We start from the raw sequence: 21,601 nt of genomic DNA on the forward strand, positions 1-21,601 counted from the left end.
TGTGTATAGGGAGATATGTATATATGTGTAAAGAGATTTTTTTATAAGGAATTGGGCCACATGAATATGGGGACTGGCAAGGCCAAAATCCATAGGGCAGCCTACAAGCTGAACTCTGATAAATAAATGTAATGTTGAAGTTCTTCGTCACAGGACTGCCTAGTTCTGATGGCTGGAAATTCTCACAAGATCTAATGATGTTTGACAGAAATTCCTCTTCTTACCTCTGAAATCCTCAGTTCTGGCTTTTAAGACCTTCAACTGATTGGATGAGGAGATGATCCACATTACTGTGGTCAATCTCCTTTTTTGATATAGAAGCTTTCATGATGTTGGTGGGCTAGGGGGCCAGGGGACTCTTACTCCTTGGAGGTCATGTGGACCATAAGATCCTTCACCCTATTGCTTTCAAACCAGGAAATGAGTTTGAAAAAGTGGTGGTTGAAGGCAATGGCAATCCCCATCAAAAATGGAAGAGTGCATGTTACTGTTAAAGTCTCAGGAGACAACCTGGTCCTCAGTGTAGCCCAGGATGCCCTTCAGGGGACCATCTGATGGCTGCTTTACCAACTTCTTGATGTCATCATATTAGCCACTTTCTCCAGAAGGCAGGTCAGATCTACAAAGGACATCTTGTAGGTAGGGATGTGGAAGGCTATGCCAGTGAGCTTCCCATTCAACTCCAGGATGACCTTGTCAATTGCCTTGGCATTGCCAGTGATGAAGGGATCATGTTCTGGGCAGGCCATGGCTGTCACACCACATTTTCCCAGGAGGCCGTCCACTGTCTTCTGGGTGGCAGTGATGACTTGGACGGTGATCATGAGTCCCTCCACAATGCTGAAGTTGTCATGAATGACCTTGGCCAGGAAGGCCAGGCATTTGGTAAAGTAGGAAGCTTTGCTGAATGATCTTCAGGGAATTGTCATGCTTCTCATGGCTTACCTCCATCATAAACATGGGGACATTGGCCAAAGGAGCAGAGATGATGACTCCCTTGGCTCTACACTTCAAGTGAGTCCCAGCCTTCTCCAAAATCATGGTCATACCAATGGGCTCCACAACATATTCAGTACCAGCATCACCCCAGTTGATGTTGGCAGGATCTCACTCCTAGTAGATGGTGATGGGATTCCCACTGATGACAAGCTTCCTATTTTCAGCCTTGATGGTGCCTTTGAACATGGGTGGAATCAAACTGGAACATGTAGACCACGTAGTTGAGATCAATGAAGGGGTTATTGATGGGAACAACCTGTACTTTGCTGGAGTTCACAGTAGCTCTGCTGACTAAGCAACCAATAAAGCCAAATCTGTTTATTTTGAATTTCACCATGATGTCTCAGGGATGCAGGTGGCACTGCACGAAAAGCTGCAGTTGTCTGTTAAACAGGAAGGAGCGAAAGCACCCCCTTTTTAAAAATTTGAATATCTTTTTCTTTTCCTGCTAGGACCACCACAAATGCATATTGGTATGCTTGATAGTGTCGACAGGTTCCTCAGGCTCTGTTCATTTATCCTCAGTTTTTCTTTTTACATTCTGTAACTCAGGCTAGATTATTTCAATTGTCTTATCTTTATGTTCCTTGTTCTTCTGCCAGATTCAATCTGCTGTTGAATCTCTCTAGGGAATTTTAAATTTCTGTTACTGTGGTCTTCAGCAATATTTGTTTCCTTTTCATAATTTCCGTTTTCTATTGGTATTTTCTTTGTGTTCATCTATTGCTTTCCTGATTTCCTTTAGTCCTTTGTTTTTGATTTCAAGTAGTTCTTTGAGCATATTTAGGGGAAATTTTCAAAAGTCTTTGTCTGGATTGTCCTAGGTCTGATCTTCCTCACTGACAGATTTTAATACTTCAAACTTTTTCTTTGTTTGAGCCATTGCTTCCTGTTTCTTTCTATGTTTTGTAGTCACTTATTGAAACCTAACATTTTGATATTTTAATGCACTATCACTGGGATTTAGTTTCTGAGGTGTCATTTCCCTAAGTCTGTATCCAGCTAGTGTTAAGACAGAGCCTGCTTGACTGCCAGCAAGTAACAACAATAACAACAAAAAAGAAGGAAAATAAAGCTTCTTTTCCACTATTTTTCTCTCTGCTATTGACCTGTGTGAGTGCATCCTTTCAGGATTTATCCATAAAATGAATTTAGAGAATAGCACTAGACCAAGGAGTAGGTCCCTCTCTGATCCTTTCTGCACCTGAGCCTTGTGTTTTGTCTTTGGCAAGTGGTGTGACCCTAGGAATTCTTCCATTTACAAAGATATTAATTTCCCATCTTCCTTAAGAAACAATTTTCTTACAGTCCCTGGCATTGTGCTGTATATCTTACAACCACCAATCCCTTATCCCAGGTAGCCACTCTACTGCTCTCCCACAGAGTTCTGTAAGATAGGTCAGTGATGTTCCTTCTATACGTAGAGTAAATTCTAGGACAGATTCCTTTAGACCACCACCAGATAGACTGGGCCAGACATAAATATTCTTAGTATTGTACAAGGACTACTCTGCTCTCTCTTGAACTAAGACCAGGAATCCATTCTGGGGTCATGGGCCAGCTCCATGAAAGATCTTTCTGCCAGTTTTTGCTGTTGTTCAAAGCTTCTATGAGGACCAGAGCTCTGAAGCATCTCACTCTACCGTCTTGATTGGGAGAGGCTTTCAGATAATTAAATTTTGACCTAAGATTCCAAAACTTGTAAGATTTGTTCGAGGAACATGTGTTAGTTCTAAAATTTTATTCGAGATGGGCACTTAGTATTTACGGGAACATGAAGTATATGTCTTTTAAAATGAGCAATAATTTCTACATTTCTTTATAGACATTCATTTATTGCCTTGTATAGTGGTAGATAGATGTAAATAAGGCTAACAGGTTTTTAAAAATTTTATTAATAATTTTTTTGGAGAAAAAAATGAAAATGTTCTACTGTTTTCAAGGTTATCTGGGAAACAATTAAATAGAATTTTCATATCTAGTATTTATTTATAAGTTCCAGAACAATATCATCAAGAACATCAGTAGTGTTGATTTAAGTAAGATATGAAATAAAATTCCCTTTTGAAATATTTTTCACTCCATTTTGAGATTTTCCTTGTTTGTGAAAATCTTGGAATTTTTTGAAGGCTTTTACTTTGTTATTCTTGGTGACCTGGGTCTTAGAATGGTCTTACATACCAAAGAGAAGAATGAGATATCCAGGAAACTTTAGGTAGACTCTGCTTTGCTGATGTGATTTTCAAAGGAGCTCTCACTTTTTTCCAATGCATATTTAAGTTAAAGTTTCCTTTAAGTTATAATCTGAAAAGGATGCATTATTGGATGTATTATAACTTCTTTGAATACATTTGGTTCTATTTTGTAATTAGTTTTTCATAAATTTTTTTGATATCCATGGATATATTAAAGATATCAGCTTTAACAGGTATCGGTATGATTTCTAGGGAGTGACTCATAGCACCATGGGATTTTGTGCTTTCCTAGTTGGAGGGCTAGATTCTTCTAACCTTAGAAAAGATTATTGTGATACTATTATGATAGTTTTGTGTAATGGAAAGGATATAGATTTTGTAGTCAAATTCATCTGGGTTCAATCCTAGCTTGGGTTACTTACTGTCTAAATAAACTTGGATGAATTTTTTAAACTCTGTGATCAGTATTTTCCTTATTTGCAAAGTGAGTTGTTAATACTTAATTTCCATATATAATTCTGAGCAATGGATACAATATAAATAAAGTTCTCTTCTATATTTAATACAGTTGACACCTTAGAAAATGATTATTTTGTTCAAGAATTTATAAATCTAAAATGATTAATATTAGTACACTTGTGTTTAGAGGATAATGATTAAATTGAGGAACTGAAATTCTATTACTAGATAAACATCAGTTATCTAAAATCATCACGAGATAATGCAATTTTACAAAAAAGGTAAAACTAAATTAATATAATCATTAAATATAAAAATAATTAAAATATAAGAGTAACCAGAAATAAAAGTTTACATTAGCTAAAACAATTAATAGGCAACAATGATCCTGGCATAATAGAATTTTCATATTAGAGAATGATAAAGAGTAAAATGAAAATACACACAATTAAAATATGGAAATATGACTCTCAAGATACTAAAAAAAGTTGAAATATATTTTTTTAAAGATTTATTTATTTCTTTCCCCTCCCCCCCCACCTCAGTTGTCTATTCTCTGTGTCTATTTGCTGTGTCTTCTTTGTCCACTTCTGTTGTTGTCAGTGGCACGGGAATCTGTGTTTCTTTTTGTTGCGTCATCTTATTGTGTCAGCTCTCCGTGTGTGCGGCGCCATTCCTGGGCAGGCTGAACTTTCTTTTGCGCTGGGCAGCTCTCCTTATGGGTGCACTCCTTGCGCGTGGGGCTGCCCTATGCCGGGGACACCCCTACATGGCACAGCACTCCTTGCACACATCAGCACTGCACATGGGCCAGCTCCACACGGGTCAAGGAGGCCCAGGGTTTAAACCTCGGACATCCCATGTGGTAGATGGACGCCCTAACCACTGGGCCAAGTCCGCCGCCAAAAGTTGAAATATTGTAATAATGTTAAATCAACATGAACAAACTTTAAATGAGTATAACAAAATTCAATTCTAACATACCATACTTAAAAGAGTAGTTATGAAGTGGAGGTAGCAGTAGAGTGAAATGGTTAAAAGTATAGGTTTTGCACTCAGAATGTTTTGCTACCATCACCACCATTCCTTACTAAAATATTTCTACCATTACAAATAAGAACTCTATATATTTTAAGCCTCAGTTTTTAAGCACAATATCATGAACATAATTAACAATGCTGAAATATATATCTGAATGTGGTTAAAAGGGAACATATTATGTTGTATATATGGCAATAGAATAAAAAAAATCCGTGGAACTGCACTCACAAACAGTGAACCCTAAGTTAAACCATGGAATATAGTTAATAGTACAATTATAAAACATGTGCTTTCATGAATTTTAACAAATGACAGCACCAATGCAAGGTGTTAATGGTCGGGTAGTATACCCGGATCCCGCATTTTATGTATGATTGTCCTGTAAATGTACAATATCTCTAATGAAAAAATATGGGCTTTCATGTTATAAAGACCTGAGGTTGAATCCAAGTAGCTCTACTTATGAGCAGTATACCCTTAATTAATAATCTATATTCTTGTTGCATGGAATATGTCTCAGTTTCCTCAAACATGACATGGATATAATTAATAATACTTATCCCCTAGATACATTATAAAAATAAAATATATGTAAAAATTTAAGCATGATATCTAGCATATTATAATCATGAACAATCACTAAATGTTAATATTATGGTTAATTCTTGTTTCAGAGACTAAACTAACAGTCTAAAAACTGCAAAGTTTAATACCATTTCTTAATGTCGTATGCTGCTAAAATAGTTGGAAAGAATAGAACTGAAGGGTGTGAAATTTTAAGGAAATTGTTCTTCTAAACAATTATCATGAAAGACAAAACCTTAGCCCGAAACATATAGGCAGAATGCCCTTAGGCTAATTTGATTTTCTAGCATTTATTCCCAAGTGTGAATGAAGGCAGGCAAATCATCACAAGCATAATATACTTAACAAGCCAAAGGCCAAGCCCCAGTCAATCTCATGCAATATCCACTCATTTCCTCCATTTGTAGAGCAAGTAGAAGACAATGGGCATATTGGGTGGTAATGAGAGATGAGGTTGGAAAAACACAGGAGTTAGTTGATAGAAGGCATTGGTCTTGATAAATGTGCATAGAAAGATTCCATTTCCTAACCAGATGTATGTTGCATATGGAAATAGTTATGTCTCTCCAAGTGAAGTTCATGTACAACTCTCCATCGTGTAACATTAGGGAAGGATTTTTTTCAATATAAGTTTAGAGATGCAAATTGATCACATAAGAATGACCAGCCCAAACAATAAACTTTTTAACATCTGTTCATTTGCGAAATTCCCAGCAATACCATCTTTTCAGGTCAGATTACTACCTGATTAGAATTTTGAATTCTATATTAGAAAATAGATTTGGAGATGATAAATAGGGATATAACACCAAATTTAGGCTTTGAGATATAGTCAGTGAAATTTAAAAAAACAATTATTAAAAAATGTCTTTTCATATCCTATTTGCAAATGCAGAAATCGTATTCAAAGGATGATGATTTCAGCAGTTAGAGAATAGTTTCGTGGGATAGAAAGGTTGGCAAACAGCACATCTGCTGGTTCATATTTCCTGGAGACTTTACACTTGTCCTTAGTCTTCATCTGTCAGATTCAGATTTATTGCATGTAGGATTCTAGCAGAAAGCAGGTGCTGTGTTTTCATATTCTTATGTAATATTTTATGTCTTTAGGGAGAAAAATAATATAATATGGCATCTTGTTGAAATGCTTGTGGGATATGTTTCTGAGAAACTTAAAGTTTCTTGTACCTTTTGTCCGTTGCATTTGATACCTTAAAGAACTCCAAGGAACACACTTGAAAGCTTGCTTTTATTAAAATAAAAAATGCATTGGTAGCCAGTTTGGATTGGGCCAACTTTTTATGCTAGTCTAAATTATTTATTTATCTATGTAACTCTGAGATTTTGAAGACTAAATTTTTTTTACTTAAAAATTATTTTTAAATTTATTTTAAAGATACTTAGATTACATAAATGTTACATAAAAAATATAGGAGGTTCCCATATGCCCCACTCCTTCCTCTCACAAACTTTCCCATATTAACAACATCTTTCATTACATTTGTTACGATTGATGAACACTTATTGGAGCATTGCCTCTAAACATGGATTACAGTTTGCATTATAGTTTAAACTCTCTCCCACACAATTTTGCAAGTTATGACAAGATATATAATGGCCTGTAGCTGTCATTGCCATGTCATTCAGGACAATTTCAATGTCCTGAAAATGCCTACATTTTACACCTATTTTTCCCTTTCCCTCCCCTCAGACCTCTGATGGCCACTGCTTTTATATCAATGATAAAAGTTCATCCATTGCTAGAATAATAGTATGTCTATAGTAAACTAACAGCAAGTCTACTCTAGTCATCATTTATACCCCAATCCTGAGGATTCTGGGATGGTGATACCTACTCCATTTCTAATTGAGAGGGAGTTTAGATCCCATGGGGCAGATAGATCGGACTATCTTGCTTGTAGTTATAGATTCTCTCTGTTCCTTGAGATGGTCATTGTCCATCTTCATCTCCTTGTTAGTTGTCCTGGTGAGTTCAATGAACTGGAGAGTAGGTGATGCAACTCTGTTGAGATTCAGGACCCAAGTGGCATATGGACGGCCCAAAGATTTAATTCTCTCGGACATAAACATCAACTCTCGTACTAACTGTAGGTTCAAATAGAAGGGGCAGAAGAGCCATGTGTAGGGAAACCACAACTGAGTCCAACTCTATCACACTACAGAATATAAATTTGAAAGTAGGGCCCACTGGCAGGGCACCAAACTCCTGAGCTGTCAGCTCTGCCTATAGTGTCTGGATGTCTCTAGGTCTCTGGAACTCTGGTATTTGTGGCAATGTTTATTGTGGCAGTCAATGAGATCCTGCTGAGACTTGCATAAGCTAACCCCTGAAGTGACCTCCTGACTCATTTTGAAATCTCTTAGTCTTCAAAACTCATTTGTATTTACCATTCTCCCCTTTTGGTCAAGGTATTTTTCCAGAATTGCTAGTTGGTGCTTGGTAACAATCCCTCAGTGCCAGGGAAGCTCATCCTTGGGAATCATATGCCAAGCCAGGGGGAAGGCAATGCATTCAAATGCTGAGTTTGGCTTAGAAAGAGGCCACATTTGAGCAACAAGGAGGCTCTCAGGAGGTAACTCTTAGGCAATCTATAATCTGGGCTAAGTTTCAATTTCAATAGAAAAGGATCATGAGCACAGTCATCACTATCAAGTGCCTATCAATGGTCCATTCTCTTTCATTAGTCACTGCCCCTGTGCTCAGGGGATTCTTGTTGCTCCATTAGAGAAAGTGGCAGAACACCCCAGGATGGGAATTGGATATTCTTTCAGTTATTTTGTGGACCTCCATCCACTGTGACAAAGCCCCATGATCACTTGAACACATTCGTATACCTTATAGGTATGCCCCAGGTGAACCTCCTCCCATGCATCCCTCATCCCTGACACCCCACACCAATGATCCTCTTTTGCCACAGTTGAACCCTTCTTATATTTAAAATTTCTTTGCAAGTGGAGTCAACAAAATAACCAAATAAAAGCAATAAGAAAATGAAAAAAACAATGATAGTTTAAAAAATGACAAATAAAACACAAAAATTAAAATGGATTTGAAATAATAAAATATAATTTAAAAAATTAAAAATATAAATTTGGCATTATGCCTTTCATCACTATAAGATCTGTTGTCTTGTATGTACAGTGATATTTTCTTCCTTTTATTTACCTGGTATCTTATTTTTTTCATTTTACCTTCAAAAAAGCTTTAGGGTACAGAAAAGGTAGGTACAGAATATAAAGGTTTCTCATATACCCAACATCCTCCCCGTTTTTTCCTTTCCCTTATTAATAACATTTTACATGTGGGTGGTACATTTGTTGCAATTGATGTACAAATATTGAAGCATTGCTACTAACTATGGTCATTATTTACATTATGATTTAAATTTTGGAACATATATACTTTTTTTAAAAGATCTATTTATTTATTTATTTCTCCCCCTCCCCCCCAGTTGTCTGCTCTCTGTGTCCATTTGCTGTGTGTTCTTCTGTGACTGCTTCTATCTTTATTCGGCACCGGGAATCCATGTTTCTTTTTGTTGCGTCGTCTTGTGTCAGCTCTCCGTGTGTGCAGCACCATTCTTGGGCAGGCTGCACTTTCTTTCGTGCTGGGCGGCTCTCCTTACGGGGCGCACTCCTTGTGCATGGGGGTCCCCTATGTGGGGGACACCCTGTGTGGCACGGCACTCCTTGCACACATCAGCACTGCACGTGGGCCAGCTCCACATGGGTCAAGGAAGCCCGGGGTTTGAACCGTGGACCTCCCATGAGGTAGGTGGATGCCGTATCCATTGGGCCAAGTCCGCTTCCCAACATATATAAATTTTGATGAAATTTAACATGGCCTGCATCCACATTGCAAGATCATGTAGAACAATTCCAATGCCTCCAAAATGCCCCATATTCCATCTATTCTATTCCTCCTTCTTCCTCCCCTGGGGACCCATGGCAAACATCAAGCTTTACTTCTTGAGGAGCAAGATTCATAGTTGATTGCAATAACATTGAGGGCTTTACATACTGGCCTATCCTCCTCTACTTGGCACCGCTTGTGGTATCAAGAGACTCCACCCCTCTATTTGAGAACATGGCAGAACTACAGAGGATGGGAGATTAACATCTTCCCATTCATTGTGGGTCTCCACTCACTGATACAATGCTGTAGGACAGGATGGACACTCACATAATCCCTGGAAGACTGCCCCAGGTGCGCCCTGTCCCTCAAACCCCCCACATCCAACCCCCTAAACCAGTACCTCCCCTGCCATATTTGCCAAAAAAATAAAAAATAAATAAAACCCCAACATTGTAGTTTCAACCACATACATGCACATCCCAAGTTCACCTGCTCCCCCCAGTTTCATGGACAGTGCAAATCCCCCCTCCCCCAACAGGCCAGTACCACCCCACAAAGAGTATCACTGTACCACTGTCCTTCCACTGCACAACTACATCCTTCCACCTTATCATGGATTTTGCCCATGTGGGCATTGTCTCACTACCCTCTTCTCCCTTTCTGTCTCCTGTAAACTGATTGAAGTCTAAATTTTAAGCAAATTTTTACTTTAAAAATTAAACTGCTCAGTATTCTGAATTCCTATAATCCATTTTGTATTTGACCAAAGCACTTATTATATTGCACTGCTATTATTTTGTAACCTCCTTGAAGGCACTTAGTACCATTTATGACTAATAAGAGGTGTTCACATATTGATTAAGCTGCTTCATTGACCTGACACATGAAATTTGTAAATTCTATTTTAATTATTATTTCATAGTCTATATTCAGAACATATGCAAGAAAAGTACAGAATATGTAACATAGTTATATTTCTGGAGTTATAATTTTCCTACACTTATTTTTGTCATTGAAGGTAATATTACAGACATTTTTTTAAAAATCCCTAAAAATTTAAAAGCAAATTTCTTTTTATTTTTGAGATTGTGACTTAGGGAAGGTCTGTAAAGAATTCAATAACAGTACTTCTTTCATATTTTGTAGGAAAATGGAAAATTATTTCTTTGCTCTTCATTTTATGCCAGTGTCTTATAATCAACCTGTAATGTACACTTATTTTTTTTATTGCTAAGTGTTCCATTTTGCCTTCATTTTCCAATGAGTATAAATATTTGTTTTTACTCATTCACAATTATAAATGACCATATATCTTATGGAACAACACTTTGTTTATACTCTGAACTTTTGAAACTGTAATCAGTTTTCACTGCCATTAGTAAGTACAAAGTACACTTAAAGAATTAGACAAGTGCATTTTAAAAATACTATTTTACATTTGTTTTCCTTTATTCCTTATTCAATTATCTTGCTGAATCATACATTATTTGCAGCCAATATTTTTAGCAACATTTCAAAGAAACCTTAAATCAGGATCGGTAACAGACCAGCTAAGTTTGTTAATTTTCTCTAGGTTTACATTTAAGAATTCTGGCTAAAACCCATGAAGTTGAACTTTTCGCATGCTGTTAACATGACAACAAATAAATATTTGGGAGAAAGATTCAATTTGATTATGTCTTGGGTCTCTTTCAGCTCTAAATTTTCCATGTTCTCGTATTTATGCCATTTCTATAAATATAAATTTTTGGAAAAATAATTTTATAAGATATTTGGTTATGGGAAAATCATTTTTGCATTAAAAGATGTTATGATATGTGCTAATAAAAAAAGAAGAGACAAACAGTCTTTCAGTTTCTGTATATCTACTCACAAATCACTAGCAAAAATTTATATAACCGCCAGATTATCACAAGGAAGTATTGGATCACTTCCTCCCTTGCTTTATCTAACATATATTTTCAAATATATTGTCATAAACAAGAGTAAAGGAATAATAGCTTCATATTTTGCTGACTCTTCTTTTTTTTGTTGTCTTACACATAAGACCTTTGCCCTAGTCTGCTTAAACTACCCATCTGACAGAACAGGAATCAGGATTTGATACAGAAAAATAAGTGTAATAAAATAGTATTTTACTTTCAAATTTGGATTACATCACTAGGTAAGAGAATTTTAAGCCAGAAATTTCCTCCTCTATCTCCATCCCCCCACTCCCCGATTTCTTTATCTCCTTCTCTGAGTTTAAATAGACCTCTGTCCAGAGTTAAGGTATCTGGATGAAAGAGGATTTGATGCAAAGACAATAAATAGATAGGCCTGTGGGACTGCATAAAGGGAAAAGGAAGAAAAAAAAAGGCTGAAGAGCAAAATGATCAGATGTTTGTCCCAGTTTTGCCCCATTCAAGAAGTAGAATTAGATAAGTGAGGGGACAAAAGGCAGTGTTGGGGGCTTGTGACTTTACTCATTTTTAAGAACCCTCAAAGGATATGATCTCAAAGTCAACCCTTTGTGACCCTGGGTTGTGAAATTACCAAATTATTGTGCAATGTTCATAGCAGAGGGAAACCTTGAGGTTTAGCAACCGCCTACTTGTCATCCGGACAAAAAGTGTAGAAGTTTTGGCTAAGAAGCATTCTCGTGAGGGTGCAGTGGGGGAGTGTGGAAGGGGGCAGGGTGAGATGGCTCTGAGGATGCAAATGCAGAGCAGACCACCCGCTCTGAGACAGATGAGGGCCACAGTCAGCTTCCAGAGGCCTCCAAAGTTAGCAGCAGCTGAGGGTTCTGAGGACCGCCATCTGGCGCTGACCAACATAGAACATAACTGGGGGGTTCCAGCAGTTACAGATTCAGCTGCAGGTACTACTAGCAAGGCAGGAAACAGCTGAGGTGGACCAGGGGCAAGAGGAGGCGACAGGAGGAGGTAGCTGCCATCCCGACCATGGGGATGAGTAAACCTTCTTTACTTCCCGCCTTCCAATAGGGGAGAAAAGCCAGGAGTAGATGAAGCCCTGTAAGAGAAGAGCAACTGAGCATTTATTTTTCATAAGACATTGAACAAGGCTATTAGAAATGTTTTAATTACAAGATTGAGCACAATTTGAAAGGTGAGATTAAAATTGATTGATTTTTGTCTCCCCCTACTAAACTATGGTCTGAAACTATTGAAGAAGATTAAATCAGCTACAAACAATAAAAGAAGTTTCTTTTCTTCTGCATCTTTCAGTTGTTTGAGGTTTGAGTCAGCACTTCACAGGTATGAGGTTATAATGTGGGTTTTTATTCAAAAATATGATTTTGTAGTTGAGATATATATTCCACAAATTTTATCTTTTTAGAGTCTGCGATTCTGCTTCCTATGCTCAGGAAAAAGATTTTCTTTCTACAACTAGGCTCTGGAGTTTTAAATGCATTTCCTCCTTAGCAGACTCTAAACATGTGTTATCTACATGGTTTTATTATACACCTCACTACTTTTCTATTGAACTGAGCAATTTCTTCTACTACTGTCTTTTTAAGATGTACCTGCCTACTGACTCTCACCCTGATCTCAGAGACTGAGAGTAGATCTTTTTCTACTTGTGTCCTCCAACTGAGTTCACAATTAAAACATATTTTTTAAAATGCTATTCAGGAACCTCGCTTACCTCAGTATAAAACACACACAACCTATTCTCAAATTTTTATAAATTATTGTTAGCTGTATTATATTTTAGAGATAAACCATTTATTCATTAAAAAAGAAAACATGAAATTTCAAAAGTACTAAAAAGATTAATTCAGAAATATGTTGAGTATGCACTAAAATAATATGAAAATAATTTTATTAAATGAAAGAATCTACTTTCTATATCATAAGGATTTTTTTTTCAAAAATTTTATAATGTGAAAATTCAAGCATTTGTTTATGAGTCAATTTGAAATGCAGTTTTTGATAGTTTTTTTTTCTTTTGTTATGACAATATATTCCATTCTCATTTTGAGCATCTCCTGCCTCAGCGCTGGCATCACATATTTTTCTAAGGGCCCTTGATTCATATTAGTGAGAAATGGTAGAGTGATAACTATTTTAGAGGGTCACTGTGTCTAGGTCTTTTCAGTGTTAGAGCTACAAAATACGTATATTTTAAGAGAAAATATATCATGATTTCCTCCTGTTATTTCTGATTCAAATTAAAGACCCCACAGATGTTATTGAAACCATTCATTGTTTAAGTTTCCTGGGCTGCTCAAGCAAACACCATGAAATGGGTCTGGTTAAACAATACGAATTCATTAGCTTACGGTTTTGAGGCTAACAGAAAATCCAAATCAAGGCATCATCAAGGCAATGCTTTCTTCTGAAGTCTTTGGAGTCCTGGGGCTGGCTGCTAGTGATCCCAGGGTCCTTAGCTCGTCACATGGCAAGGCACACAGTGGCATCTGCTGGTGTCTCCCTTCTCTTCCGGGTTCAGCTTCTTGCCTCCTGTGGCTGTACCCCTCTCTTTCTGTCTGATTTTCACTCAGCTTTTAAAGGGCTCCAGTAATAGAATTAAGACCCATTCTGATTGAGGTTGGTCACATCTTCTTAACTGAAGTAACATCATGAAAATTTCCTGCTTACAGTGGGTTCACACCCACAGGAATGGATTAAGTTTAAGAGCAGACTTTTCTGGGATACATGCAGCTTTTACCAACTTCATTTATCTTTTATTCAATCCCCCTTTTTCTCCAGTTCTTATTGACACCAACACAATCACTCCTTAGTTTTATATCATAGCACACACATATCAGTTTCAGAATAAAACTATTATCACTATCATAAGAAAAAAAAAAGATACAGAAAAGTGCTTAACATTCTTAAAGTTCTTTTTTCTTTAGGGTATATCTATAGTCAAATCCCTGTGTTTTAAAATCATTATCTGATTATGCTACTAACTTGATATGCCAATAGGTTCATATGTTCTATTTGCTTTTTATTCTTGAATTAATTTCTTTTTATTAAAATAAGATTAACTATGGAACGATTTTTTTAGGTAGAAAATTGGTAAATTTGAAATATTAATTTTCTTACTTAAACTCATCCTGAATCTCTCCTTCCCTGGCCTGGTGCAGTTAACTCTTCCTCTATAGATTTAATTCCATCTGCACAACTCACTCACTTTTTATTCATTTTAAAATTTTATTCATTCAAATCTATGCATTGCATTTGTTGTATTATCAATATTATTTAAGCACTTACTGTTTCCAGGCTTCATATAGTAAGGGTTTGCATTACCTACCTTATTTAATTCTCTTAACACTTCTTATCCCCATTTTACAGATAAGGAAACTATCACTCAGGGAGGTTATATTACTTGTCTGAATTCATCAAACTAAGCTGCAAAGTAGAGCTTTAGAGTGTCAAGCCCAGGCCTGCCTACCTTCAAAGCCTGAGCTCTTTAGTATGATGCTGTAACTGCCTAGGGGTTGGGGCACTAAACATTGAGAGAACATGTCCCTGATTGCTAATTCATGTGGAGAAATATGGGGGTGGGAACTTGGAGACTTGGAAAGGGTGCTGCACTTTCAATGAAGAGTGTCAGGAGAGGTAAGAGAGGCAGGGAGTGGGATCAGAAAAGTCTTCAGAAATAGAATTCTAGTCATAAAGTCAGAATAAAGACTTTAGATTTTATGCTGAAAGTGATGATGGAGAAATACTGAAAGGGTTTTGAAGTATGTCGTGCTGGGTTTTTGGTGGATGAACTGGAATAGAGCATGGCAGGGACACGGAAAGCACATAAGAGGCTATTGTGATAATTCAGATATAAAATGGTGAGAACTTAGGGCAATGATTATGAGTCTGGAGAAGAAGAATTGGCATTTGAGACACATGGAAGAATCAAACGTGAACAGCTGGGGAGCCTGAATACAAATAAGGAGGGAGAGTGCATATTCTAGAATTCCTCTAAAATTTTGTTTTGTGTTACATTTAACTGCAAGAAAATATGGGGAAATTGCCAGTTTTGGGAAAATTTGATGTTATCTTGGGAACCTTTGGCACAGCAGTCAGGGTGTTCTAATCCAGTTGAGATTCACTACCTTTGCACAATGATGACTCATGAGATTCTTCTCAGATGTTAACACTGATCAGTTGTTTTGGGGACTTCACAGAAAAGTCTAGAGAAGAGATGTTTGAGAAAAATATTTGGGGTAGAGGACAAGACATAAGGGCTTGTAGTTAGGAATGAGCACAAAGGCCTCAGGAAAGGAAGCAGTAAAGAAATCAGTCCGCCTAGAAGAAGCAGATTGGAAAAATATATAGAGTAGCTTGAAATCAGCTGTGCTGGAAGGTAGTACAGCAGGGTGGTTAAGAAATTGCATCCTGTAGTCAGAGAGTCGGGGTTTGAATCTCAGTTCCCAGGTTACTACTCAGTTATGTAATCTGAGATTAGCTACTGAATCTAGTCTTATCTCCAAGTCTTAGCCTGGAGAAATGAATTATACCTCAGCTTGTGTTGTGAGAATTAGATATCCATGACATTTCATTTTGCTTTTGATTTATATGGTTGGCATTTTAAAAAATGTAATTTCATTTTGTGTATGTTTAAGTTTCCAAACTCAAATCTACATTTATAGAGTATATGTAGAAAATTTTAGTTTCTGTTTAGTCCCTCTCCCCTCTTTATCCACATTTCCTATTCCTCACCATAGGTAACTTTTTATTTTTATGCTTTTTTCCATCCATTTCATGTGTATATATATATATGAACAATTTTAACTTACATAAAGTTGCATGAATATCACCAAGAATTGAATACTAGTCACCCAAAAATCCCCATTCATGTTTTGTCAATTGACTTATGATTGTCATAATGCTATTAATCCCAAAATGCAATGTACCCAGTTTTATCTCTGTAGTCTCCCAGCCTCATCTTTCCATGGCATTCATGAACTTGACATTTTTAAAGATATGAGTCAGTCATATCTTTTAAAAAATTTAAACAATTTTACTTTATTTTCTCACTATAATATCAGCAAATATCAGTACTGTCAGCAAAGATAATATAAAAGTTTCTTGCCATTGAATACCCATAATAAATTTATGACATATGAGATAAAATTTTAAAAATAATATCTGATATTCCATCAGGAAAAAAATTCCTATGTTTCACTGAATGGTTTTGATTTTAAAAAATGTAGTTTCTGAGTTATTACATGGAAGAATTTCCCAAAGAAAGACCACAGTCTTTTTAATGGCATGAGAAAATACAAAAGTATTTGGTAATCAGTAATAAATTTATTTATAGTTTTTAGTGCTGTAGATTGTATAAGAGGACAGCCTGTGGGCCAGGCTTCCCAGGTAAAACCCTGGGTCTCACCCTTACTGGCATTTTGATTGGATAACACACTCTACTTTCTTTGTTTCAGCTTCCTCATCTTTAAGTGGAATATAATAATAATTTCATAAAGTTGCTACATAATTAAAAGTTAACATATTTCAAAATCTTAGAGCAGTATCTGCTTGATCTGTACTAAGTGGTATATTTTCATTAGCTATAATTATTTTCTTCACAGAAGCATCAAAATTCTTTAAACTTGCAAAATCAAAATCTGTAACTTCATAATTTGAAATTTCTTATCAAAGATGAGTTCTTTAATTAGTTATAGCTAATTGTAACCTGAAATATCCATTTTTCACTGGTATACATTTTGACTTCTATCTCATTTTTTAGGGAAAGTTTGAAGCTTTAACACCTTTAAAGTGAAAAATAGAATACATTGTCAAAACTCAGTCATTTTTGCCTGGTTTCTGAGATGATGATATATTTTCTTTTACCCAAAACATTAAATAACAAGGAAAATTGAGGGATTTGTATCAATTACTTCATTTCCTTTTTACTTATGCAAAATGAAATATTAGTATGAAATGCCATAGAAGAATAAACACAAAATGCAATATTAAGCTACAGTGGTAGAAAATGCTACTATATTGATTGAGTTGGTGTTCATTTAGTATCCACTCTTTGCAAAATATGAATTTCCAGCCTTGTATTAATGACCTACCTATTTATGTTATATCTACTTATTCAGATAACTAATGTAATTTTATGATGCCCAATAAGTCAATTTTGAATAGGTGCCCCTAGACATTCTTACACAGTCAAGAAACAAGTTTGTGAGCACTCTAAGGCTAGGTTCCCTTCTTCTAAAATTCAGACTTCTTTTTTATGGTATATGGCATTGAATTTCTTACTAAAATTATCTCTGGCAATAGTTAAGTATGTGTAGTTGCTACCCTTCATCCAAGAAAGTAGTGTCCTCTATCTAATTGCTTGTATTTTAAAATATGGTTGTTATTTGCTTCCTTCCTCTTCTTAGGCTCCTGTTCTTTTTTCATTCCAAAATAATTCTACCAAAAGGCCTTAGATTGGACAAATGGGATAATAAATATGGACAAGTCCCACCCAAAGTAAGTGAATGGAGTGAGGGTAATCATGGCAGGCAAGAAAGCTGGGCTGTTGGAGCAGGGTGTCAATGGATCCATTTCTATTTGAGACATTAATGACACACAGGTGAATTGTAGAGATTGACTACCTCCAAGTGAGAGCAAATCAGTAAATATCCTGAGCATAATGGAAGCCAGGTTTCTCAATGACAGAATATGGAAAAATGATGGCTAAAATGGACCTTATGTATTGGCTTGAAATTGAAGACATTATTGTGAATTCTGGGTAAATATATGTAAAAATATATACAGACAGAAGTATAGATAAAAGTATATATGAAATAATTGAATTTGTTTTTAGGATTAAATAAGAGAAATATAACTGGACAGACTTTTTTAAAGTAATGCTTCTTAGTTTGTTAAGATGCCTTTTGTCTGTTATTTTTTGAAGTTGGAATAAAGCTTACTTAAAAAAATATACCTACATATGTATATATATAATATATGTGTGTGCATGTACACACATTCACACACACATATAATTCCTTAGCTCTGTTTCCTGATTTAGCAATTTTTTACACACCAGTAGCAAGCTACAGTTTAGTTTCTAAATATAAATGTTTAATATCTAAATGCTGCCAGAAACCAGAACTTCTTTAATAAAGGTTGAATCAGTTGAGGCAGCAAATATATTAGATAAGCCTGGAACATCTTGCTGTGCTGGAAAATAAGGAAGTACTCAAAGGATGATGGAGCATATTAAGACAATACAGAAACCTGTTTGAAGGTCATCCACAGGCAAATCTGGAAAAACATTGATCATCAAAATTTATAACAAATTTACCAAACCTCATTGGACTGCACACTTAAAATCAGTAGATAGATTAGAAAATAACAATAATGATAATAAGGATAGATGGATTATAGATGGATAGATATTGATGGGTTATAGCAATGGATACAATATGATTTCATGTGTTCACACATAGATGAAAAAAAGCAATAAGTCAATGGGGAGAAAAAACAGCTCATTTTTATAGTAGAATGACAAATAATGCGTAGGAGGAATGATTCCATCAGAAAATAATTTGGCAATCACCATAGAATAAACTTTAATTATGGCAATACCCTTTTGAGATTATGATTATATTCCACTTAAAGATAAGGAAGGTGAAACAAAGATAAGTGGAGTGAGTTATCCAAGGTCAAAATGCTTTAAGTGTGAGAGTCAGAGCCTGGTCCATAAGACTGTCCTCTTAAACAATTTACAGCACTACAAATCATAAATAAATTTATTGTTGATTACCAAATACTTTCGTATTTTCTCATGCCATTAAAAAGACTATGGTGTTTTCTTTGGGAAATTCTTCCATGCAATAATCCAGAAACTAGATTTTAAAAAGCAAAACCATTCAGTGAAACATAGGATTTTTTTTCCTGATTGAGTATAAGATATTATTTTAAATTTTTCATCTCATATTCCATAAAATTTATTATGGATATTCAATGGCAAGAAACTTTCATTTGATTTTATATTATCTTTGTTAATAGTCCTGATATTGGCTGATATTACAGTGAGAAAATAAAGCTGCTGCAACTCAAAAGGAGAAAGTGACTGTGGGATTTTATAAAGGAGGCAGATGAAGGTGCCATAACTTGGCTCAGACCTATCTCTTCTGTTACCATATTAATGTTCTCTGTATTGAAGGTTTAGATGGTTAAACATTTTGACCAAATTGTATTCTTTAAGGAGTTAATCTTAATAATCAAATTTGTCTATGCAGACAGACATGGGATAACTGCTTAGCTATTAACTTTATTTTGTCTAATGAAATCAAATAAAGATATAAATATAATTTTCCAAAATTAGTTTAAAAATTACCGTCTATGTTACAGGCTATAGTATTTAAAATAAAATTTTTGAAGCAGAAAAAAAAGTAGATAGTTCAGTGTTTGTGTACTCCTATTCTGAATGATGGTATGTTTGGGGGCAAAGTAAAAATACATGAGTAACACAAAAACATATTACAGATATTTAAACCTGCTTTGATTCTATTTTTAATTTTATTTTAATATATTTTTTTTATTAAAGAAGTTGTGAGCTTATAAAAGAATCATGCAGAAAATGCAGAAGTCTCATAAATCACCCTTCACCAACACCTTGCACTGTTGTGGGATATTTGTTACATATTATGAAAGAATATCATCAGATTAAACTACTAACTATGGTCCATAGCTTACACTTGGTATATTTTTTCCAAATACTCCCTATTATTAACATCATGTATTAGCTTTGTACATTTATTTTAGTTCATGAGTGAACACATTCATATTTATACTGTTAACCACAGTCCATCTTTTACCATATAATTCACTGTATTATACAGTCCCCATGCCTTGTACAGTCTACCTAAGGTATACACTCAGTGGCTCTCACTTTCATAAGAGTTGTGCAGTCATTGCCTCAGTACAATTTTTAAGTGTTTTCCTTAGTCCAAAAGAAAAAATCCCATACACTACATTATTGACTCAATGTTGATATAGTACCTTCTTTGACATTAATGCAAGAATATTACAATATTGCTGTTAACTGTAGTCCATAAGTTACATTAATTGAACTTTTCCCCATGTATCACCATATTCTTACCACCTTGTAATAGTGACATACATTTGTTTTAGTTTATAGAAGAGCACTCTTATATTTGTACTATTAACCACAATCTTCATCTACCTCCGGGTTCACTATATTATTCAGTCCATAGATGATTCTCTAACTTTCTTTCAATTGACATTTATATCCCTAGACTACCCCTTTCAACCGTAATTCTATTGATAAACCAGCTGTGTTAGATATATTCACTATAATGTCTTACTGTCAATTCCATCCACTTCCACACTTTTACAGTCAAGCTGATTAAAAATTCTACATATATTAAGCATCAGTACCCTTCTTAGCCCTCATCCTATCTCCTATATTCAAATTCTTCACACTTAGTTCATATTTGTGAGACTATACAATATTTGTCCTTTTGTGTCTGACTTAATTCACTCAGTATAATGTTCTTAAGTTTCATCCATGTTATCATATGTGTCCCAATTTCATTTCTTCTTACAGCAGCATAGTATTCCATCATATGTATATACCACAATTTGTTTGTCCCTTGATTAGTTGATGGTTACTTGGGTTATATTAATCTTTTGGCAATTGTGAATAATGCCATTATTAACATCATTGTGCAAATGTCTTTTCATGTCCCTGTGTTCATTTCTTCTGAGTAAATTCTAGTAGATCATACAGTAGTTCTATATTTAGTTTTCTGAGTAGCTGCTAAGCTGTCTGCACCATTTTACATTCCCACTAACAGTGAAGGAGTGTTCCTCCACATCCTATCCAGCACTGGTTGTCTTCTGTTGTTGTCGTCTGTTTTTGTTTTTGTTTTTGTTTTTTTATTGTTGTTGTTTGTTTGTTTGTAATGGACCATTCTATTGGTGTGAGAGATATCTTAGTATAGTTTTGATTTGCATTTCCTTGCTAGCTAGTGAAATTGAACATTTTTCATGTATTTTTTTGCTATTGTATTTCTTCTGGAGAAATATCTATTTAAGTCTTTTGCTCATTTTTAAATTGGATGGCTTACCCTTTTATGGTTGAGTTGTGTGATTTCTTTATGTAGTATGTAAATCAAACTCTTACTGGATATGTGGTTTCCAAATATTTTCTTCCATTTAGTGGGCAGCCTTTTCACCTTCTTGACAAAGGACTTTGAAGCACAAAAGTGTTTAAGTTTGAGGAGGTCCCGTTTAGCCATTTTTTCTTCAGTAGCTCATGTTTTCAAGATAAGGTTTAAGAAACTGCCCTCCTACCACTAGGTCTTGAAGATGTTTCCCTACATTTTATTCTGGGAGATTTATGGTTATAGCTTTTAAATTTAGGTCTTTAATCCATTTTGAATTAATTTTTGTTAAAGTGTGAGATAGGAGTCCTCTTTCTCTCTTTGGGATATGGATAACCAGTTCTTCCAACACTATTTGTTTAA

General features: G+C 35.4%; 1 pseudogene; it reads right to left on the reverse strand.

Moving 5' to 3' along the window:
• Positions 1 to 359: 359 nt before the first annotated feature.
• LOC131278375 (glyceraldehyde-3-phosphate dehydrogenase pseudogene) lies at positions 360 to 1,336 on the reverse strand (annotated as a pseudogene).
• Between the last annotated feature and the right edge of the window lie 20,265 nt (positions 1,337 to 21,601).

The sequence above is a fragment of the Dasypus novemcinctus genome, chromosome 4, assembly GCF_030445035.2.
Source record: "Dasypus novemcinctus isolate mDasNov1 chromosome 4, mDasNov1.1.hap2, whole genome shotgun sequence".
In the NCBI taxonomy this organism is placed as follows: domain Eukaryota; kingdom Metazoa; phylum Chordata; class Mammalia; order Cingulata; family Dasypodidae; genus Dasypus; species Dasypus novemcinctus.